Source organism: Podarcis raffonei, chromosome 6 (assembly GCF_027172205.1).
Source record: "Podarcis raffonei isolate rPodRaf1 chromosome 6, rPodRaf1.pri, whole genome shotgun sequence".
In the NCBI taxonomy this organism is placed as follows: Eukaryota; Metazoa; Chordata; class Lepidosauria; order Squamata; family Lacertidae; genus Podarcis; species Podarcis raffonei.
The window spans coordinates 84425370-84435616 of NC_070607.1; the positions used below are offsets into that span (position 1 = coordinate 84425370).

Here is a 10247-nt window from a genome sequence, read left to right on the forward strand (position 1 = left end):
AGACTATGCAGAACACCTCCATTAAAAGCAGGAGGCATGCCACATGTGGAGTCTTAACATGAGCGCTATTGCCATTTTAAAACTAGCCAGAAAATTATAAATTGCCCAGAGAGCAATTCCTGGGTGAAAGTGAGCAATTAGCCCATCCACAGTACATTATGTACCATGGAAACCACTTCACATATTTGCTTCTTCTTCTCTTTTTCAGTGTTCAAATGCCTGCTGTTTTTCCTATGCCCAGTCTGTGGCTTGTTTGCAAAGCCTTTCACATGCTGTCCTCATCCATGAAGGATCCATTTGTCCATCATGCACCCACAGACGTCCAGGTGTGTGAATGATGCAGCACATGGACAAGTCAGGGAGGGGGTTCTCTGTAGAATTACCTACGCAAAAGACCTGTGTGATCAGCCCTTTCCATTTAATTGCACAGTTATTTGTTTAAACTCATCTGTGCACCACATGGGGTGTTTTTTCTGGTGCCCAAAATGACTTCTGAAAATACAGTGATGAAAAAGCAGCTCCTTCACAGCTGGAGGTGGTGTCAGAAGGTGAGTTCCATCAATTTCGGATTTCCAGAAGATTGACATTTGTTCTGATTGAGCTTTAAAGAGCAGGTTTTCACTGGGAAAGCTCAGGAGCAAAAACGAAAACAAAGGTGCTTGGACATGGAGATTTCAATCGCAGGCAGTGCCTGGAAAGGGCAGAATAAAGGTAAGTGTGGATTAGCCCTCTGCTGCCCAAGTCAGTGCTGGCTTCCCCTTACCCCATTCTGAATCTCATTCTTGCCTAATGGACAGAAACTCAGACACCACCACAATAATAAGAACAGGCAGTGCCTTGGAGGAGGAAGGGCAACTGGGAGGAGCAAAGAAAGAAGAAACGCTATGGTACACCTGGATCAACACAACCAAACACCTTCATCTGCCCCAGCTGCAACAAAATATGTCTCTCCCATATTGGTATGTAACTCTCCAATGGTTTGATTTCACCCCCAAAGGTGCATTCTGTCATTGTCTCCTGAGACAGACGGCTGCCAACCAACAAGACCAACCCGAACAGTTCTGCATCTCTCAATAGAATCCATTTCCATTAAACATCAGAATTGTATCCTGTTGTTTGTATGTTCCTGTTTTGTACATTTATTTAGTTAACTTCTCCTAGGCTGCTGTTCCAGCAGATCAAAGCAACTTGCATCAAATAAAAGAAAAATACATTTAGGAGGACAAAAAAAGCAGCATCAACAACATGCCACTACAGATGAAAGCAGCCACACACAAAAACTGATTTCTTCATCAAAATCCAGAACAGAAAAGGCAGGGCTTGCAACCTCTCCTCCAGCAAGATAATGAAGTTGCATCTCTCCTAACCTCTTCAGAGAGAAAGCCGTATTTAGGGACAATCACTCAGAATGCTCAGCTCTTGATTGCTGACGTCTAAACCTGCCACCGAAATGGAACAGACAGTACAACCTGCTGAATCATTCAGGGAAGCATATGTAGCTCTTAGGGCATGAAAGTCCCAGGCCATCCAAGGCTTTAAAGGTTAAACCACTATTACCTTGAATTGGTTTCCATAGCAAACCAGCAAGCCCACATAACTGCTGCAGATGTGGATCGAATATGTACCTTTCAACTCCTATTAAGAGGTGACATCAGCATTTAAACCCTCTCAGTATCTGTACAGGATTTGAAACTGTTTTAGGGTGTGCCATCGCTTTAACTACTTTTATATATGTAATGGTTTTCAATTTGTTTTATGTATGCAATTGTTTAGGGGATTTCATATAGGAAATTATTTGTATATGGCTTTTATTGTATTGTGAATAGGACGTTCCCTTAGGATGTCCCTATTTTAATTAGAGAAATGTTGGAGGTAAAACCTCCCCCCAGCCAAGAAGATAAGGAAATACAACCTTTAGAAGACATCTGGAGGCAGCCCTGGATAGGGATGCTTTTTAATGTTTCATGTTCTATTATGCTTTTAAATATGTTGGAAGCCACCCAGAGTGACTGGGGAAACCCAGTCAGATGAGTGGGGTGTAAATAGTAAAATGATGGTGATGGTGGAATAGGACATCCCTATTTTCATCGGAGGGATGCGGGTGGCGCTGTGGTCTAAACCACTGAGCCTCTTGGGCTTGCCGATCAGAAGGTTGGCGGTTTGAACCCCCGCAACAGGGTGAGCTCCCGTTGCTCTGTCCCAGCCTCTGCCAACTTAGCAGTTTGAAAGCACGTCAAAAATGAAAGTAGATAAATACCACATCAGTCCCTTCTCCCTCCTCAGGGAAAAGCCAGCAAGAGCCGCACACACGCTCCGCGTGGCTCTTTAAAGAGAGCACTGAGCAGAGCCTCCCGCCTGCATTCACTCCATAAGACACACACACACATTTCCCCTTACTTTTTAGGAGGGAAAAAGTGTGTCTTGTGGAGCGAAAAATATGGTAGGTACCACTCCGGCTGGAAGGTAAACGGCATTTCTGTGCGCTGCTCTGGTTTTGCCAGAAGCGGCTTAGTCATGCTGGCCACATGACCCGGAAAACTGTCTGCGGACAAACGTCGGCTCCCTCAGCTAGTAAAGCGAGATGAGGAGCTCAACCCCAGAGTCGTCTGCGACTGGACTTAACTGTCAGGGGTCGCTTTACCTTTACCTTTATTTTCATTGGACAAATGTTGGAGGGTATGATTGTCAGCTACAACCCACGGAAACCCCCTGCCCAGGCCCAGCCCACTGATGAGGCAAGTTGAGGAGCTTGCCTCGAGCAATGGAAGTCCAAGAGCAGGCACCTGCCTCGCCTCCACACCCCCACCCAACTTCCAGTGGAGAAGCCTCACCAGCAGATGCAATGGTTTCTGGCAAGATCTCACTGTCACGGTCCGGTTCATGGGCAATTGAAGTCCCGGCTGGGGATGCTGGGACTGGGGGCAAGATGGCGGGGTGGGAGCAGGAACAGGAGTCCAGAAGCCAGGAGTCAGGAAGCCAAGAGTCCGAGGGTCAGAGAGCTGGGAGTCAAGAAGCCAAGGGTCTGAGGGTCAGGAAGCAAGGAGTCGCGAAGTCAAAGGTCCAAGGGTCAAGGAGCCAAAGGCAGCAAGGCATGAAGTGTGTTGCTGTGGCAAAGAGCCAAAGGGAAATGCTGACCTTATTTCCCTTCCTGGCTCTTGCCACCAGGTGCTGTGAGTTACCAATCGGCCTCACCTGTGCGGCCGCACCTTGCCTCTTCAGAACAAACTTAGGAAGGCCCCAGTCCTGCAAAGTCCTACCGGTCACAGGACCTGGCTCCTGCACGCACACCTGACACTCAATGGAAGCCGGCGCCACTGCTACTGTTACACCGGCACCGTCGTGGAATACCAGTAAGAGTGGCAGCAAGGGGCTGGGGGGGCAGTGAAGGGGCGGGGAGGGGCACATTCCCATTTCCCCATAAGAAATGAAATGGGGCACACCTCCCCTAACCCTGACCCCACCTAGCAAGATTGCAGCCCTGGAGAAGTTGGAAGGGTAACCAGAATAATAGGCTCCCTGTTACTCAGGCAGCACTTCCATGTTTGCATGCACCCCGTGGACATCCCATAGTGCATTAACACAGCACAGAATAGATTGCCTTCTCCAATCCCAGTGTTAAGAACTGAGCAAAGATGCTACCCGGTAATTCTCCTGCTGGCAAACCTGGCTAGGGACTATCCAAGAGTCTGCACTGCCACCCTCTGGCTGCCAAGTGAACAGCACACTTGCTTCATCTTTTGGAAAGCGGGAGAGACGATGAGACTTCACGTAGGCATTAAATAATTTGAAGAGGCCCATTTCAATTAACCTTCACTCTAGTAAGAACTGCAGATATAGGTGTGAATTAAATCTGTCGACCCTGGCTTCACTCACATTTAGGCAGAACCAAAGCTTGCACTTAATAATACATTTATTTTTTATCGAGGGAGGTGTTGGTGCTAGCTAATTACTGGCCACTGGCACTGGGTTATTACTGATCAAAGCTGAAGGATGAAACTCGGAGAGGGCACATTAATGAAGTGTTAAAGCTTTCATCACTTTGGTGCATTTGGGCATAAACCACAATCCCCTAAAGCTACCACTGCCATATCCCTGACCATTTACTGGAGCCGATGGGAGCTGGAGACTGTTCCGTTCAGAAGCCCTAGGGACTCTTAGAAATAAGAATCTGGACCCAGACTTTGCGTAGTAGATTTTTTTTTTTAAGAGTTCTTTTCTTGCAGAATTCCCCTTCCTTCCAGAATTCCCCTTGCTGCAAAATCCTGGAGTGGATTAGTCTCTGGTTAGCCCAGAGCATTCAAAAATCCCGGTTTGGAATGCGGAATGGATCTGCCATAAACATTACAGCAGGGATGGGGAACTAGTGGGGCTTACTCCCCAAATTCCAGTTGTAGGACTGTAGCCTCAGGAATGTAAGAAAGCACTGTTTTCCATTTCTTCCCGTATTCACCACATGTACCACTATTTCCGTTCTACTGCAGTTTGTCTTCTGCCATAAACTGTGTTACTCATCTTCCTGTCTGCTGTTACGTATGTTACAATGTCATTACGTTATTCTACCCCATTCATTTCAAAGCAAATGAAATGAAATGAAATGCAGGTGTGGGGTGGTGTAATAATTAGTTCATCATTTGCGGCGGCAGCAAAGACCTGACAGATTCATAGCATTGATTTCCATTCCAGAGACGAGACGAATAAGCAAACCTTGGGAATTTCAGCTCCCATTGCTTGTTTTCATCAGATGTCTCTGACATCACTAGCTGGGAATCCTGTGGGTCTGCTGCCCTGTGCTCTGTTGAAGAAAAGCATGGATAGAGATGGATTAAATAATGAATAAATCACTGCTTTTGAATTATGGATCAAAGATCTCTGCTGCAGCAACAGATGGCCGTAACAGCATTCTTGCAAAACATCACTTTCAAAAACATCTCACTCACCTTGACTAAATTTGTGAAAATATTCCACAATAGGGTTTTTTTCTTATTCCCCCCTCCCCAAAGAAAACTGGGACAAAATCCTAAAGGTACAAACACAGGATGCCTCAATATTATCACTGTTTTGCAGGCATACTGAACCCTAACCCTCAAAACTACATTTCATTTGCTATTGCTGCTATTTAGATATTGCTTTTATGTTTTATTTTGCATTGATCATATTTCAATGTTTTTATTTCTTGATTTATTTTTATTTAATGTAAGGAGGAGAAGGGGCCAGGTGAGCCTCTCTGGGGATGCTGTCCCACAGCCAAGGCCATCCATTTGATAGTCACCAGCCTTGTTTCGCTTGGCAGGAGCCCTTGAAGCAGGCTGTCGGGTCTCTTTGAAATCTATGCTGTGTGATCAGCTCTCAGTGCAACGGGGGGGGGGGATCACATCATCAGGAAGGGATGTTGTATGAAGGCAAGGTAGCTCAGAACTTGCTGTTCTAAACAGGCTCTGCAGCCAACAACACCTGCAGATTTATAGGCATCACGGTCATTTGCATTTCCATCAGGCAACCTTCCAAGGGGCCCAGAAGTACCCTATCAGTTTTTCATCAGCTTTCCTCAGTCCAAAAGCCAGCTGAACATATGCTGTGTAGCACTGCTGGGACAGGTTTTCTATTTTTCCCTTCCCTGTGTATATTTTAACCAGACTATCTACCCTTTCCCATCATCTCCCCCGGCTCAGCAGGATGCAAGAGGATTAAATTTGAAGAATAATATTCTCTTTGTTCCCCCACCCCCCACATTAGCTAAAAAAACATCTCTCTTACAGTTAATTATCAGTGATCTATATTTCATTGTCCTCCAAATCACAGCTTTCCCACACTTCCCCCTCCCACAATCCAGTTTCTCTCTTACCCAGGCCTGGCCAGCTCATGGGGCAGGCTGAGGCAGCTGCCTCAGGTGGTGGAATGCCAAGAGGAAGGGCCCTGCAGAGATCTCGTGAGATCTCACTGGACCCCCTTGTTGCCAATGCTGCTTTGAGGGTGCTGCTGCACGACCCAGATAAGGGAGGCTGTGGTAGGGTGGCACCTTCCTGTTCTCCCCTCAGGCAGTGAAACTTGACACAACACCCTTGCTCGTACTCTCCTGTTTTTTGGCATATCGCTGGCCCAAGAAAATCTAGACCGACCAAGGGAGAAATGTGGGAAGGCAGCAATTTAGAGGTCAATGTCATACAGGCAATGGATAATTAATGTGGGTTGTTGTTGTTGTTTAGTCATTTGGCGTGTCCAACTCTTCGTGACCCCATCGACCAGAGCAAGCCAGGCACTCCTGCCCTCCACTGCCTCCCGCAGTTTGGTCAAACTCATTTTAGTAGCTTCGAGGACACTGTCCAACCATCTCGTCCTCTGTCGTGCCCTTCTCCTTGTGCCCGCCATCTTTCTCAACATCAGGGTCTTTTCCAGGGAGTCTTCTCTTCTCATGAGGTGGCCAAAGAATTGGAGCCTCAGCTTCAGGATCTGTCCTTCCAGTGAGCACTCAGGCCTAATTTCCTTAAGAATGGATGGGTCTGATCTTCTTGTAGTCCATGGGAGTCTCAAGAGTCTCCTCCAGCACCATAATTCAAAAGCATCAATTCTTCGGCGATCAGCCTTCTTTATGGTCCAGCTCTCACTTCCATACATCACTACTGGGAAAACCAAGGCTTTAACTATACGGACCTTTGTCAGCAAGGGGATGTCTCTGCTTTTTAAGATGCTGTCTAGTCATCGCTTTTCTCCCAAAAAGCAGGCGTCTTTTAATTTTGTGACTGCTGTCACCATCTGCAGTGATCATGGAGCCCAAGAAAGTAAAATCTCTCGCTGCCTCCATTTCTTCCCCTTCTATTTGCCAGGAGGTGTGTATATATCCACATTAAATGACAGTATGGATGTTCCCTTTATTAGTTCAGTTCTGCCAGTCTCTGGCCCCATTAATCCTCTCCTATCCTCCACCATAGTATGTCAGTGGTACTCTTCAAGAGGTGGAACAGCCAGGTGAAAATGAGGTCAGGGCTTCTGCACCTTTGTTGTATGGGCAATCTATCCGGAAGATAAATTGTACTTTGAGGAGTTAGTGGTATGACATGGTTACCCTTCCTGCCTCTGTCCCAATCCGGCTTTCTTGTCTCTTGTTAAGTTATTTGATGGCATAAAGAACAGCCTTTCCTGTCCTAATCAGTTGGGAGGAAGCAGTGGCGTAGCGTGGGGGGTGCCAGGGGTGCCGGCCGCACCGGGCGCAACATCTGGGGGGGGCGCGAGTCCAGAGGGAAGGGACAAGTTCCTTCCTCCGCCGGGCTCCCCGCCGCCACCACCGCCAGCCTTGCGCCCTAGCGCGTGCGTGCCCCCCGCCGCCGCTGCGGCTGCGCTCCACTCACTGCTCGCAGGAGGAGCAGCCGCTGCAGCAGCGCCGACGCCGCCACCGACGCCTGGCCGGGCACGGGCAGCCTCCGCACCCCGACGCCGACGCCATCCCCTCGGCCCAGCCACAGGCGGCTGCTTCTGCCGACTGGGAGGGAGGAGAGCTCCGAGGGGCCTCGCCGCGCCCTGCGCTCCCCAAAACCCTCCGAGAGGAAGCCGGCGGGCGGGCGAGGGTCTCCCGGCGGAAGGGGGCGCCGCTGGCTCCGGCTCTCAGCGCAAGTCTCAGCTGCGGGGGCGGGGCGGGCGAGGACGGAGTGCGGCTGGAAGCCCCCGGACCCGGCCGGGAGGAGGAGAGGCGCTCGCCAAGCCCGGATCTGGAGCGCCTCGGAGCGCGGGCTCCACCTACAGCCCAAGGAGAGGAGGGGGCGGGGAGGCGCCCGAGGGGAGGGGGCTTCGGCTGCCTCGGCCCGCGGGGGCTCCGCAAATAATAAATTTAATAAATTCCTGCTGAGCCTTGGGGGGGGGTCCTTGGCTCCTTCGCTCACCCCCAGCCCCAGTGGTGTAGCGTGGGGGGGTGCAGGGGGGGCCGGCCGCAACATCTGGGGGGGCGCGCTCGCACTCGAGTGCTAAAATCCACGGGTTAGGGGGCGCAAATTACTTGCCTTGCCCCGGGTGCTGACAACCCACGCTACGCCACTGGGAGGAAGTGATAGTGCTAGGTACCTGCTTTGATGTTGGACATTGTTTTGAGAAAGTGAGGCATTAGGAGGGGGTGCCTAATGAATAATCTCACTTAGCCAGTAATGAATGATCTGCATGTAGCCAGTCGGGCAAGCAACACAGGCTAGCTAACTATAAATCGGATGGTTGTGGGCAGAGTTTTTTGAGAAGCTCGTGCATGGAATTGATCGGCTGCGGGGCCGTGCAAACTGAGGCTACCTGGGGGAGTCACTTTGCCGCTTCTTGAGGGCTTCCAAGTGGCAGATTGAAGTGCTTGCTTGGTATGTATATATTCCTTGCTGTTTAGAATAAAACCTTTAATCTTCTTACTCACTTGTGCTTTGTATTACTTCTGAATCTCATTTTTAAAAAGCCGCCTTCCATTTGGCAAGACAGTTGTTTAGAAGAGGCAATTTCAGCAGGGGCAGCTTGTCATGCAATTATCATTATTATTGTATTTTTCTGTTGTGAACTGCCTTGAGATTTGTGATTGAAGGGCAGTATACAAATAATAATAATAATAATAATAATAATAATAATAATAATAATGCTGGTGCGGATCCCTGGCATCTCCTGATAGGGCTGGGAGAGACTCCCTGCCTGAAATCCTAGAGTTGCTACCAGTCAGTGTTGGCAGTACTGAATTAGATGGACCAATGGCTAAAGCAGCTTCCCAGGTTTCTATGTTCATTGGGTCACCATACCAAGAGGAAGAATTAAACCTATTGAGTGCTGTCTTCTCCCCCCCCCCGGCATTTAATATTTCCTATTGAATTATTCCAAATTATACTACTCTGACATACAAGATGGCACCATACGTTTCTTACTTGCACAATTGCTTCTTGACTCATATGTCGCCTGGGGAGTTTGAAGTAAATACAAGTTATTCCTTAAATTAGTCTCCTTCGTTTTTCCAAAGCGTTAGTTCTTTGATTGAAAGGTGGGGAGGTTTCTCCTACTGTGTAGGAGGCAAAGACGTAGATTGTTAATTAGCGGGCTCAGTCGTTTCAAGACTTTGGGAGGGTTTTAGCCTTACCTTAGGAACCTGTTTGTAATCAGATTCTGATTGGTATTTCAGGCTGAGTGAGAGCCAAAGTTGCTTGAGAAATCCATTAATAGGTTATTTTCCCATGTTTCCGGCAGCTACAATGGGAGGGGGAGGATATAAGAATTAGGACGGTACTGCTGCTCAGGAAACGGGTTTGACGCTTTCCTTCCCATGCCATTTTACTGATTTAAATCCTACCCTTTTGAAGCCACTAAGTAAGGTAGAAAAGGTAATGGACCCCTGGATGGTTAAGTCCAGTCAAAGGCGACTGTGGCGTTGTGGCGCTCATTTCACTTTTAGGCCGAGGGAGCCGCTGTTTGTCCACAGACAGCTTTCCAGGTCATGTGGCCAGCATAATTAAACAGCTTCTGGCACAACGGGACAAAATGACGGAAGCCAGAGCGCATGGAAACGCCGTTTACCTTCCCACCACAGTTGTACATATTTATCTACTTGCACTGGCATGCTTTTGAACTGCTAGGTTGGCAGAAGCTGGGACAGAGCAACGGGAGCTCACCCCATCATAGGGCTTCGAACCACCGACCTTCCAATCGGCAAGCCCAAGAGGCTCGGTGGTTTAGACCACAGCGCCACCCACGTCCCTAAAGCAACTAAGTATCCTTTGCAACACACAAGTATCTCTAGTGGTTCCCTCTAAGAGCCAAATAGCTTAATAGTTTCATTGCAAAAAGGCAAAATAGAAAGGTGGTCCGTCCATCCCCGCATCTGATCACAGCCCAAATCAAGCCCCCTCTGTGGCAGCTTGAAATCATTATGATTTTAAGACTAGCTCCATCAGGCTTTCCCAACAACTGCCCCACAGGACCCTGGTGAGACTGTTCACTCTTCTTGCTCAGTTCCTGTTTGCGCTGGCTCATCCTGACCATGCCCACATTTTATTGAATAGCAGGACCCATATCCACCCTCATAGCTGTTGTGAACAAAGGACAGATGCAAATATCTTATTTCTCTTGGGGGCTCAGGCACAGTTACCTTTCACCTCGTGCTTTTTAGGCGCAGGTCTGCATTTTAAAGTGCTGTGTCAGAGCACTTTTTCTCCCCCCCCCCAGCTCTTTCCCAGCAAAATCCCACTCTTTAACACTGAATCGGAACAAACAGCCATTTGGATTTTCTGTGAGTTGCTGTTTGCTTC

The 10247-nt window shown here is 48.5% G+C and overlaps 1 long non-coding RNA gene across 2 annotated transcripts; it reads right to left on the reverse strand.

Annotated features, from left to right (window-relative positions):
• Positions 1 to 759: 759 nt before the first annotated feature.
• On the reverse strand, positions 760 to 9951 carry LOC128416483 (uncharacterized). 2 transcript variants are annotated; one of them, XR_008331224.1, is made up of 4 exons: positions 9083 to 9951; positions 4705 to 4792; positions 2832 to 3022; positions 760 to 1439 (listed from the first exon to the last, which is right to left on the reverse strand). It is a non-coding gene; the product is annotated as an uncharacterized LOC128416483 (long non-coding RNA). The 2 variants fall into 2 exon arrangements; XR_008331223.1 differs by having other exon boundaries at positions 4651 to 4792.
• Positions 9952 to 10247: the final 296 nt, after the last annotated feature.